The sequence below is a fragment of the Ailuropoda melanoleuca genome, chromosome 14, assembly GCF_002007445.2.
Source record: "Ailuropoda melanoleuca isolate Jingjing chromosome 14, ASM200744v2, whole genome shotgun sequence".
NCBI classification, from domain to species: domain Eukaryota; kingdom Metazoa; phylum Chordata; class Mammalia; order Carnivora; family Ursidae; genus Ailuropoda; species Ailuropoda melanoleuca.
In genome coordinates, this window is record NC_048231.1 from 7,311,779 (window position 1) to 7,325,187 (window position 13,409).

Below are 13,409 nucleotides of genomic sequence, written 5' to 3' on the forward strand. Positions count from 1 at the left end.
ATGGAGGGACTTTCACGAGCAAGGTACATACGTAGGAAAGGACTACACATACAAGAACAAAAATTTCCTCTAGTTTTCCTTTTTAGTACTTTTCTGATGTGAATAATAATCTCGGACCCTAAGAATTTGTTTTCATCTCTGCATGCTTAAGTGTCTTTGGTAAATCCCTGTGTGAATGTATCAAGACTGGGCATTGACGCTGGGCAACCTAATCTAGCCCCTTGCTACTTGAAGTTTGGTCCAGTGGTAACCACATTACCTTGGCGCTTGTTCGAAATACAGGCCCCACCCCAGACCCATGGAATCAGATCTGCAATATAACAATATGCCCAGGTGATTCATCCACACGGCAGAGCTGGAGAAGCTCTGATGAGGGATGAGGGGCCAACAAGTGGGGAGGGCAAGCAGACTAGCTCCATTTTCTCCTTAGCTCTTCCACAATGTGGCTTCCACTCCACTACTTGGCTAAAATCACTCTTATCCAGGCCACCAGCTACCCTGTATTGCTAAATCCAAAGCCCTTATCTTATTTGACCCGGCGGTGGCCTTCTTCACTGTTGACCACTCCTCTTTCTCGAAGGCCAAGAACTCTTCTGCTCCTCCTACCTCCTTATCTGCCTCCTCTGGTTTCTCTCGCCTGTCAGTGTTGAGTTCCAGAGGCTCTGCACTCGCCCTAGCCTCTTCCCCCTCCTACTCTCTACCTTGTGGGATCCTCTGCTTCCCCAGGCTTTCGTGGCCATCTCTCTGATGGTGACCCCAGGACTGAGTCTCTTAAACTCTAGATTGTTATATTCAATTTAGCTCTGGACGCCTCTACTTGGATTCTTCCACAGGCAGCTCAAAACTTGAGGCTCATGGATGAATGAGAAAAAGTAGGTTTGACACAGCATTTGGAGTATGAGTGACTCAAAATTGAACTTATCTGTACAACTATATATGTGTAGAGAAATGTGTAGAAGGATAGCCGGCAAACATTTAATAGCATTTGTTTCTGGGAGGTGGGACTTCCAAGGCAGTAGTGTGGCCGAGTGGTCTGAGGTGGGACTTCCAGTGATTTTTCTCTTCTTTTTAAGTGAGCAGCATCATTCTCGAGCAAAAAGTAGGGCTATTAAAAGACAACCACTATCTCAGTAAGTCTGTTATCTTTCCTAAACAGCAAACTTCTCAAGCCATAATCCTTAGGAAGCCGGCCCCGGCCCCATCCCTTTCCCGTGTCACTTATGCTTGCTTTCTCCTTATTTAGGGAGTGGGGGTGTAACCATGAGGGGCTCAAAAGGAACCAGTTGGCACACTCAAATTAGGATCATTCCCGGAGTTTTTAATAACGGGGTTGTTTACAAATATGTGGGCAGGGTGTAAAGAAACTACAAGGAATTACACAGAACCCCTGGGACTCTGTGCCCACCCAGGCCTGCAGGGGAGAGAGAAGGAGTGGTTAACAGAGCAGGGATAGAGGCTGTAGGAAGAGGGCCCTCTGAACGGAGCTCAGACCCGGGGCCCAGGAAAATTGGATCTGCAAGGCCAAGACAAAGGTTCCTGGCACTGCAAAGGACCTTGTTTCCTCTTCTCACAATTTCAGAGGTCTGGAACTTCCAATCCTCCACCCGGCAGCCAGATGGATCTATCAGGAATGAAGTATCTTCACTCTTTTGATTAAACCTCCCTATCTCATCCTAGTGCCCTCAGGATAAAACCTAGACTCCATAGTTTGGCAGGTAAGGCCCTTCATGATCTCGTTCCTTTGCCAGACTCATCTTTTAGCTCCTGTTCTCTCATCCTCTACAAATCCAGCCATAACAGAACTTCTTGCCGTTCTCCCAAAGGACCGTGTTTCCTTCTGTGTCCAGGGATCTCCACATGCTGTTCTTTCTGCCCTGAGTGTTACTTCCCCCAAATACTCCCACTCACCCCTCCCCCCTTTCTTCTCATCCTCTAGGGCTTAGCCATCACCTCCATCAGAAAGCCCCCCTGGATTCCCCAAAGCTGGATTAAGGAGACTGGGCTGAACCATAGGGAGCCAGTTTCTCCTCTCAATCTGCAAGCGCATGAGTCACTCCTCTTCCCAGGGGGAATAAAGGAGGGAGTAGGACTGCTGGAGTATCCCTCCCCTAGTTTTCCTTCCTTGCAAAGTTCACTGTTCAGTCCGTTGAAGCTTCAGCCTCCAGAACTTGGAACAATAAGTTTCTGCTGCAATAAACCATCCAGTCTGCGGTATTCTGTGACAACAAGAATGAACTAAGACAATGATTTGGTGTTTGTTGACTTATTTATGAGCTATCACCACCCCCCAGACCATTAGCTGTATGAGGTCAGGGACCATGCCCATTTTTGCTCCTACTCATATCCATGGCACCCAGCACCTTAGCTGGCATGTGGGGGGTGTGTGCGTGTACAATAAATAGTGTGGGACTGAACCTTGCAATTATTTATTTCAACCCCATCATACTTTATAGATGGCATGGATAAACATTAAAACACTCTTAGAAGTATCTGGGGAAAAAAAAATCATGAAGATTGCTTCATCTTTGCCCTGGGGGCTGAGTAGAGCTTCCCTCCCTGACCTAAACGTCCCTGGGTGGATAGAAAACGAAGAGATCATTTGTTTGGGTCCCGCTGTGCACACTGTGCTTGGCGGGGCATCCGGGCTAATAATGCCTGGCTCAGAATTCTTCTCAAAATGGTTTCAACAATTCTGAGGACTTAAGGGGTCAGGATGGAGAGGAGGAGATTATGTCAAGGGCCAATCTGTGTTTAGCCTGTACTTTACTTGTAGTCCTTGAACTAATTTGATTCCTTTGTCAGGAAACCAAAGGCATTGGTTCATAGCTTGGGTAAGAAAGAGCAGGGGAGGGGGGTGTGTTGTTCGTTCGCGCTGGAGTTAGCTTCCTTGTAGACGTTGGAAGTTTGTTGATGGAATTTGTTCCATCGATCGCTTTGGCTACTGTCAATGATATACGAGAGTTTATATTATGTAGGAGAAATTTTAACACAATGGAACAATTTTGCATATATCATTTGTTCCCTCATAGAATCAAAGCCTAAGTTACAAAGAGCAAACAAACAAAAATCACAGATCTTTAATGGAGATGTGTGAGGTTGAATGGGACGATAGCTTTTATTTTAAATAATAATTTAATCAGTCTCCACTGTGACGCTCTCCAAAAGGCAAAAATGTATTCCAAGATCCAGTGTGGAAGTCGGCGCTTAGTGTGACAGCTTCCGCAGCTTTGATCCAGCTTCCTGCTTTCCAAAGCAAATTGCCTCCAAATGTTACATAAGAGGAACATGGATGCCCCAGGACATGTGGTTCCTCTGAAGCATGTCCTTTGTCTCCTCCCCACGACAAAATTAGAGACCTTGGAAGGAGAATGTTTCTTGTAAGCTTTGTGGAATTCAGTTACCCATTGCCAAACTTTTAACAAATTTATTGGTCAATTAATGGTGCTATTTAAGCAGATGACTTAAAACATTAGACATTCATAGGAAAGGGAAGAGAGAAGTGGCTGCAGGGGCTCCATCATTGAGGTGTCTGAGCAAGTCGGAGTGGAAGTAGCTCCAAGCAGGGGGCCCCAGGAGTACTGGTTCCGCTGGACTTCCCCTTCCCTCTCTACAAGTCTCATCTTCCCAGAACAAAAATGAGAGAACTTGCACTAGGTGATGAGGATGTGGGAATAAAATGAGATTATGTGTACACCAATATTTTTCTTTTGGCTTTCTTTTAACTGAGGTGTAATTTACATAAAGTAAAATTTACCCTTTTTAGTGTATTTCTTTTTTTTTAAAGATTTTATTTATTTATTTTGGGGGGAGGGGCAGAGGGAGAGGAACAAGCAGACTGCGCTGGGCGTGAAGCCTGACGTGGGGCTCGATCCCACGTCCCTGAAATCACCACCCCAGCCAAAACCTAGAGTCGGCTGCCTAACTGACTGAACCACCCAGGGGCCCTGTTTTAGTGTATATTTCTGTCAGTTTGGACAAATGCATATAGTCATGCAACCCAGCACCACAATCAATATATAGAATAGTTCCCTCACCCCCTACAGTTCTCCTGTGCCCCTTTCTAGTCACCCCCTCCTGCCATCCCCAGCCCTTGAAAACCACCACTGACCTATTTCCCGTATCTATAATTTCGCCTGTTCTCAAACGGCACAGAAGTGGCATCGTACAGTATGTAGCCTGCTGGGTCTAGCTTCTTTTGCTTTGCATTTGGGACTCATTCACGCATACGTCACTGGTCTGTTTCTTTCGATTGCTAGGTAGTATTCCGTCGATGCATGTACTAGTTTATTTATCGATTTAGCAGCAGAAGGACATTTGGGTTGTTTCCTGTTTCGACCAGCTTCGATTATGAATAGAGCGGCTATAAGCATTTGCAGACAGGTGTTTGTGTGAACATAAGTTTTCATTTCTCTTAGATACATGCCTACGAGTGGGATGGCTGAGTCTTATGCTAAGTGTATATTTAACTTTATTAAAAACTGTCAAACTGGTTTCCAAACTCGCTGTGCTCTTTGCATCGTCAACAGCAATGCATGAGTGTTGTGACAATATTCTGAAAAATAAAAATTTCTACACATCACTTATAAAAGCAGGTAGAAAGCAATTTTCCCAGGATTGAGAGGGGCAACTTGGAGACAACTCTGAATTGCTTGCTAAACTAGCCAGCAGAATGCACGGAAAACAGCTGAGAATGTTAACGGAGTCTTTGAAGCAACGCCGCAAAGAATATTGTTTATTTAGGATCACAGGTAATACTAGCAGACATTTATTGAGCACTCACCATGCCCTGGGCCTTGGGTTTCACGCTGTACACGGATCTTCACAATGTCCTTATTATTAGCCCCCCTTACAGGTGAGGACACGAGACCCGGAAAGTGTAAACAACATACCGAACAAAGGCAACCCAGCCTATAAGAGAACTAACAGGTAATAAAATCCAGATGTGTTGGATTCCATACACTGTACCCTTAAAACTGCTCCCCTATGCTGGTCTTTTAGCTCCTTATAATTACTTGTTATTACCATTCATCGGATTCTACCTTCTGCTTTTCCTTGCACACGAAAACCGGGGGCAGGAACATGGGGGCAGAACTCGAGCTTTGTGCCCAGCCGTTCTGGGCCTTTCTGTTGCTGTTCTTCCCATCCAAACTGGGCGCAGTCCCCCGCTCTCAGCCTTTCCAGCTTCTTCCGAATCGTGCTGTAAGTCACACGTCATTGCTTTGGAGAATATTCTGGGAAGAAAGCCTCTTGCCATTGAATGTAGGAAAGTCCAGTGGAATGACCTTTCCCTCCCAGTTTGAGAAGGTCGGGCTGAGAGTCTGCTGCCAAGAACTGGAGCCGGTTCTTCCTCTCCAGCTCTGGCTTGGATGTCGGTCCATTCCTGTCACCACGCAGAAGCCCAAGGAGGAAGAGTTTTAGGGGGATCATCTTGTGTTCCAAATGTCGTTGCCTCCGAGTGCCTTGGAATCTTCAGATCCAGATAACTGTGATTTAGAGCTGACAGGGACTCTGAAGTTCATGTACTCTGACCCTTTGCACCCACAGAATTAACTCACTGTGGAATTCTGATTCTATCACTTACTGGCTGTGTGACCTTTGACAAGGTGGCTAACCTCTCTGTGCCTAAGTTCCTCTGCCCATAAAATGTGGAAGTGATGCACACAGGGTGTTTTAAGGACTGAATAAACAATGATTAGAGCCCAGTGCCAGGCAAATTGTAAGTGCTTAATAAATGATAGCTTACTATTGATACAACACAGAGACTGTAAGTGACCTAACATCAACATTTCTCAGAGCAGAGCTCGACTTAGGCCATGTGATGCCTCAAACGGGTTGCTTGGCTGGGACATGGGAGAAATTTGAGGCTAAGAATGGATTGTTGAATTAGTTTTGTGATCTTGAGCAGTCCCTGAACTTCCCCTCTCACTTATCTTCAGTGATCACCTCTGAGAACTGCTCCTTTTGGCCATCGTTCAGATCTCTTAAAGTAAAAAAATAAAAAGAACTGTCTGACCAGTCCTTTCTTTCAGATGATCACATCCTCCTTTATTCTACTCAGCAATAGTTTTAGAAGAAAGGATCCTTGGAGCTAGAAAAACTCTCTGTGTGTATTCCCAGAAAGATAAGGCTCTTAACATGTAATAGAAATAATGATAGCATGGTACTGGGGGTATTTTCGCTGTGCAGGTGCGGTGCCAAGCCCTGCATCGCGTCATAGAAACCTCCCAGAAGCTGGAGTGGAGCCAAGTCAAGTAACTTGCCCCACGTCATGCTGAAATGTGTGCTCTTCACCACAGCACCGCTGCTTTGGTTAGGAACATAAGGGAGAGATTTAGAATGGAAAGGAAGCTTGGAAATGACCTAGTCAGATGACCCCAAACCCCTCCTTTTGATCAACAATAGCATAATTGCTGTTATATCTCCATTAAGTTGCTCCCTGCCCACTCCATTTGGTAGAATAATGGGTTGGAGAAGCCCGGCTTGCGAATTCCTTGTGTGACTTGAGACCCCTGCGTGGTCAGCATAGTCTGAAGTTGTCATGCACTTGACCTAGGAGGGCATTCAAGGGGTGTCAGGGTAGCAAAAGGCGGCAGTCAGAGACGCTGGTTCCCTGAGGCTACAAAGTAGACCTAGAGGTGTCTAAAGCATTCAGAGGCTCTTTCCAAGGGTGAGTGGGGAAAACGCTGCAGAAGCTGTCATACACTTTCCAAAATCCAACAGTCCCTTCCAACTGCCAGTGCCGAACCCCGCTCTCCTGGCATTCTGCTCTGGGCTTGGTGGGGACGGCAGCTTGGGGCACAGCCCGCCTGCTGGCTGAAGACAACACAGCCAGCTCACACTCTTCCTTCTGGCCACTGCCAGGACCTGTGTGACCTTGAATGAGTCTCTGGAGGATCAGTTGAACGGTTCAAGTTGTAAGCATATTGATTAAAATAAATAGTTAAATAGGAATGATAATGTGTGAACAATTGTTCTGTATTTATAGAAAGATACTCTTCTAGGCCACACTTCCCCCACCTCTGTAGTGTGATTACAGGCCAAATGCTGTGGCAATTCAAGGAGAATGAGAGGAAATTTGCTTTGAAATAGGAGGAGAAACTGACCTGGCTGGTTTGGTAACAAGTCCAAAGAACACAGTGTCCTCTGGATGCTGACAGCTGCTGGAATACATCTGTTCTTCCTGACGGTCAGGCCGACCCTCTTTGGCCAGTTGACTCCTGGCAAGCGGAGAAGGTCAACAGCATTTATGGAAAGCCCACTCCATCCTTGACAGTGAGATGTGCCGAGGTAGGAGAGGATAGAAATTTTTTATGTATTGATAAACAACAGGAAGATGTCCCTGGTGGAGGGCGACACCCGTGAAGCCGTTTACAAAATACATAACATGATATCACACTTAGGTATTTTTACAAACAAACAAGTATGGGTAAATTATCTGAAAGAATATATACAAGTGGGGTTGCAGAAGGCAGAGAGGGGATTTTCACTTTTGACTAAGTATACTTTGGTTATTATTTGAATCTTTCTTAAAAAGAATGCATTGCTTCTCTCCCCCCCGCCCCCAGTATTCTTTGATAATCATTACAGTATCATTTTTTAAAAAGTCAGGTTTACTGAAGTCAAATTATATCTATATAAGAAAAAACACTCTTTTAAAAGTCTATTGTTAGGGGCGCCTGGGTGGCACAGCGGTTAAGCGTCTGCCTTCGGCTCAGGGCGTGATCCTGGCGTTATGGTCGAGCCCCACATCAGGCTCCTCCACTATGAGCCTGCTTCTTCCTCTCCCACTCCCCCTGCTTGTGTTCCCTCTCTCGCTGGCTGTTTCTATCTCTGTCAAATAAATAAATAAAATCCTTAAAAAAAAAAAGTCTATTGTTAGGGAGACAAACCATAAGAGACTCTTAATCTCAGGAAACAAACTGAGGGTTGCTCAAGTGGAGGGGGGTTGGGAGGGATGGGGGTGGGTGAAGGACATTGGGGAGGGTGTGTGCTGTGGTGAGCGCTGTGTGTTGTGTAAGACTGATGAATCACAGACCTGTACCTCTGAAACAACAAACATACGTGATATGTTAATAATACTAAAAAACTGTATGGTTAGATGAATTTTGATACAGTCATATAGCCACCACCACTATCAAGATATAGAACATTTCCATTACCCCTGGAAAGTTCTCTTCTGGGTCTTTGCAGTCAGTCTCCTGCCCTTACTCCCAGCCCCAAGTGACCCTTGATCTTACTTTTAAAAAATGTCAGTGAATGGAATCTTATGGCATGTAGGTAACTTTTTATTCTGGCTTCTTTCGGTAGCACAATGTTTTTGAGATTCAACCGTGTTGTAGTAGTTTGTAGTAGCTTGTCGTAGTCTGTTCCTTTTCATTGGTGATTACTGTTCCACTGTACTGTAGTTTATCCATTCGCCAATGTGGCTTGTTTTCTACTGTTGGCAATTATGCGTAAAGCTGCTATAAACATTTTCATACAAGTCATTGTGTAGATATAAGTTTTCTTTTGGGCAAACACCTAAGAATGGGATTGTTGGGTCATATGTTAAGTGTGTGATTACTTTTATAAGAACCTGACAAACTATTTTTCAAAGTGGCTGTACCATTTTGCATTCCCACCATGAATATCCCAGTCACTCCACATCTTCACCAGCTTCCTGTGTTTGCAGTTGTTTGGATTTGAGTCATTCTAGTAGGTATGTAGTGTTATCTCATTATGGTTTTAATTTGCATTTTCCTAATGATATTGAACATTTTTCATGTGCTTGTTGGCTATGTGTATATTATTTTCAGTGAAGTGTCTTCAAATCTTTTGTTTTTTTTTAAAAATTGGGTTATCTTTCTAATATTGAACTGTAAGTGTTCTTAATATATTCTGGATGTAAGTTCTTTATTAGGGAGTTGTTTTGGAAAATATTTTCTCCCAGTCTGTGACTTGTTTTGCCATTTTTCTGAATGGTCTCTTTTGAAGAGCAGAAGTTTTTCATTTTGATGAAATGTAATTTATTCTTTTTTTTTTCCTACGTAGTTTTTTCTTCTTGTGTACTATTTAAGAATTATATGCCTAACCCAATGTGACAAAGACTTTCTCTCTATATTTTCTCTTAGAACACTATAGTTCTTCCTTTTACATTTAGGTCTATGATTCATTTTGAGTTAATTTTTAACAGCTTTTTAAACAGGTGTAATTCACATACCGCACATTTAGTCCATTCAAAGTATAAAATTCAATGGTTTTTAGCATATTTAGAGTTGCAATCATCACTAATCTGATTTTAAGCATTGTCATCAAACCAAAAGGAAATCTCATTTCCAATTAGTAGTGATTCCATGTTTCTCTTCCCACCCCCTCATGTCTCGGCAACTACTCACTGATCTACTTTCTGCCTCTATAGATTTACCTACTGAGTGAATTTTTATATATGGTAAAGGTAATGGTCAAAGATCATTTTTGTACATGTCTGTCCAATTGTTACTGCATCACCATTTGTTGAAAAGATTATCTGTTCTCTAGTGAACTACTCTGTTATCACTGTCCATAATCAACTAACTTATATGTGTGAGTCATGCTGAACTCTCTATTCTGTTTCATTGATCGCATGTCTGTCCATATGCCAAAACCACACTGTCTTGATTAATATAGCCTCATAAGAGATTTAAAATGTGATAATGTGAGTCCTCCAACTTTGTTCTTCTTTTCCAGAATAGTTTTGACTACATTCTTTGCATTTCCATATAAATCTTAGAATCAGTTTGTTAATTTCTAAAAAAAAAACAAGCCAGCTAGGATTTTGGTTGGGGTCGCTTTGAATCTGTAGGTTAATTTAGGAAGAATTGACATTTTAATGATACTGAGTCTTCTTTATTCATGAACATAGTATATCTCTCCTTTCTTTTTTAGGTCTTCTTTAATTGTTCTCAGCAGTACTTTATATTTTTCAGCATTACATATTGTATTTTTTGTTAGACTTATTCCTAAGAATTTCATGGTTTTTTGATGCTAATGTAAATGTTATTTTTAAAATTTCAATTTCCAATTGTTTACTTTTAGAATCTTGAAATATGATTTTTGTAGACTGACCCTGTATTCTGACTTTACTAAATTCACTTATTCTATTCACTGTTTTGTAGATTCTTTAGGATTTTCTTCCTTTTTTTTTTTTTTAGGTCTTTTTTTAGAAGGGGGAGGGGCAGAGGGAGAGGAAGGGAGAGAATCTTAAGTAGGGTTCACACCCAACATGGAGCTTGATGCGAGGCTTGATCTCAAAACCCTGAGATCATGACATGAGTCAAATCAAGAGTCAGACACTTAACTGACTGAACCACCCAGGCACCCCAGTTCTTTGGGATTTTCTATGTGGATGATAATATTTTTATTTTTTTCTAGAGTGTATGTCTTTTATTTCTTTATTTTGCCTATTGCACTGTCAAAGAACACTGATTAAGTGAGAACAGACATCTTGCTGTTCTCCCAATTTCAGAGGAAAAATATAGTTTTTCACCATCAAGTATGATGTGCTCTATCAGTCTGAGAAAGCTTCTGTTCCTAGTTACCTGAGTGTTTTTATTATGAAAAGATGTTCGATTTTGGCCAATGCTTTTTAAAAAAAATCTATTGAGATAATCATATGGTTTTTCTTTTTCAGTTTGCTGGTATGGTGAATTATACCATTGATTTCTTTGAATGTTGAACCAAGTTTGCATCCCAGGGATATATAATTATATATATTTTATTTCAAAATATTAATATATATTTGATATATATATATTTGACATATATTTCTGGATTTGATATGCTAATATTTTGTTAAGAATTGTCATGTTTAGATTCATAAGGATGTTGGCTCCAGTTTTCTTCTAATGTCTTTTTCTGATTTTGGTATCAGGGTAATGAAGGGACAAGTATTCTCTCTTCTGTTTCCTGAGAGAGTTTGTGTAAACTTGGTACTATTTTCTTCCTTATTTTCTTCCTCAGTTTTTAGTTTGAATATTTCTACATTATTTGCATTTTTTCCTAAGGAGAATGCAATGCTTAAAAATTTTTTCTATTTTGAAGTAATTTATACTTACAGGAAATTTGCAAAAACAGTACTGAGAGTTTCTATATACCTTTCACACAGATTTCCCTAATGTTAACATTTTACATAATCATAGTATAATTATAAAAACCAGGAAATTAACATTGATATATTATTATTAACTAATTTATTTATCTTATTCAAATTTTGCCACTTTCCCAATAATGATCTTATTCTTATCCAGGATTCCACAGTGCTTTTAGTTGCCATGTCTCCTTAGTATCCCTTACTTAAAAAAAATGTCTTCAGTCTTTCTTTATTTTTAATGATATTTGTATTAATTTTTAAATTAAAAAATAATCAGGGAAACTTTTTTCCACTCTCTCCCCTTTCAGTACTTCTGAATAATTTAGTGTAAAGCCATTAGCTTGTGCCAAACAAAGAATGCATCAGTGGGGAGTGGGAGTTTTAGTGACCTGTTACAGATACAGGAGCCCAAATGGGGTGAGGCAGCATCAGTGAACTGGGGTGGTGATGGCCCAACAGGATTGTCAGGGTCTGAGTTGAGAGAGGAGGGCCTCTGTGCCGCTGAAGGGGGTGAGGGTGGGCCCAGAGTAGGTGAGGCAATGAGGGCATCTGTGCAGGGGTGAGATGGTAGCAACAGAAGATTGGTTACATATGGGGCCTTGATAAAATAAAGAAACATATTGAGAATAATGAAAGACAGGTGTCTCCTGATCAGAGAAAGAAGTTATGATATGGAGAGGAGGGTAACTAGAATGAATGAATCGTGTGGTGTTAGAATAGAATGGGAGGTAACCGTGTAAACTTAGAGTTTTCACATATTTCAATAGATATAGAAATATAGATTTCTTTAGCTTCTATCCTCTGAGAGGTTCTGGGAGGAGTAATATCCCAATAGCAGTGAGCACACCTAGCACCCTGATCCTGTTTCCTAAATAACATTCTCCACTAAAGGAAACCTAGGCTCCTCAGAGAAATGACTGATTTAAGGGTCAGGGCAGGGAAAGTACAAGATGAGTCTGGAATACATTTTTGTGTCAGAAACTAAGGAGTGCTAGAAGAATAATGGAGATATGTCAAAAGAACATAGAAGCCAATTTAATGGGGCTCTTACTGCCAAATCTGGGACAATTCGAGCATCATGATAAGTAATAATAATTACAGACCATAACCCATTTAATAAAATGGGAATTGATGAGTCTATGCTGAGATAAATAAATGAATAATAAATGGGGAGAGGAGAAAGCTCTCCTTTACCACAGAATGTCAACTAACGAATGTAAAATAATGATGGAATTAGAAAATCACTTTGGCAACTAAAATAATAAAAATAATTCAGTCAGGAACCATCAAGAGATGCATGGTGGGTGAAAGTTGAATGAGGAATGGAAATTTACATCACTTCAAAATACCTCCCAACAAATACTTGATGATTAAGAAGGAAAACAGGATAACTTTGTCTGGAACACACCACCTAATCAGGTGATCAAGATTAACATCACAAGTAATGGAACAAATGGGCATTAAGCACCTCTTGAGAGAATGCAATCAAGAGAGCACAGCATCTCTTTTGTGATACCCCTGACAAAAACGCACAATCTAAATCTAATCATGAGGACACATCAGGCACACCCAAAATAAGTAACTTTCTAGAAAACAACTAGCCTATAATCTTTAAAAGTCTCCAGTCCATGAAAAACCAGGAACACGGGCAACAATTTCAGCTTGAAGCAAGTTGAAGACACACGGTAACTAAATGCTAGGCATGATCCTGGATTGAGTCCTTCTGCTATAAAAGATGATATTGGGACAGTTAGTGAAGCTTGAATGGAGTATGAGAATTAGATCATGGTAATGTATTAATGTTGGTTTCTGATTTTAATGGTCATATTATTATAAAGAGAAAATAATCAGTGAAAAGAAGCAATTTACCTATCCACACCTGCTATTTCTCTGGTATTCTCTACCTTAATGGTCATTACCACCATCTATCCAGAAACTTAAGCTTGAAACAAGGGAGTCATCCTTGTCAGCTTTCTTACACCTAAAAGCCCATTTGGAGCAATTGAAATATCTATTGATAGACCAATAATATTATGAAACATCTGTGCCTTGGAATATTATATGGCTATTCTGAAGGTTGAAATAGGTCTATGTAGCAGCATAACAATAAAAGAAGAAAGTCATAAAATAGAATATGAAGCAAGACCCCTTTTCTGTCAATTTTTGTGCATGCAAAGACCAAGGGGATGTATTCTGAAATGTTAAAGGTTAGTATCTCTTTGGGATAGAATTATGAATTTTCTTCTTTTCTGTACTGTTTGGGTTTTTCTTAGGGTGATGCATTTTTAAAAAGCACAATAGG

At 41.0% G+C, this 13,409-nt stretch overlaps 1 long non-coding RNA gene across 1 annotated transcript in view; it reads left to right on the plus strand.

The window, feature by feature from the left end:
* Positions 1 to 1,232: 1,232 nt before the first annotated feature.
* Positions 1,233 to 13,409, plus strand: part of LOC105234863 — a 147,035-nt gene continuing 134,858 nt past the window's right edge. Inside the window, exons 1-4 of the long non-coding RNA XR_004620424.1 lie at positions 1,233 to 1,715; positions 4,590 to 4,748; positions 4,841 to 4,926; positions 7,090 to 7,287. This is a non-coding gene — a long non-coding RNA (uncharacterized LOC105234863). The remainder of the gene's footprint in view (positions 1,716 to 4,589; positions 4,749 to 4,840; positions 4,927 to 7,089; positions 7,288 to 13,409) is intronic.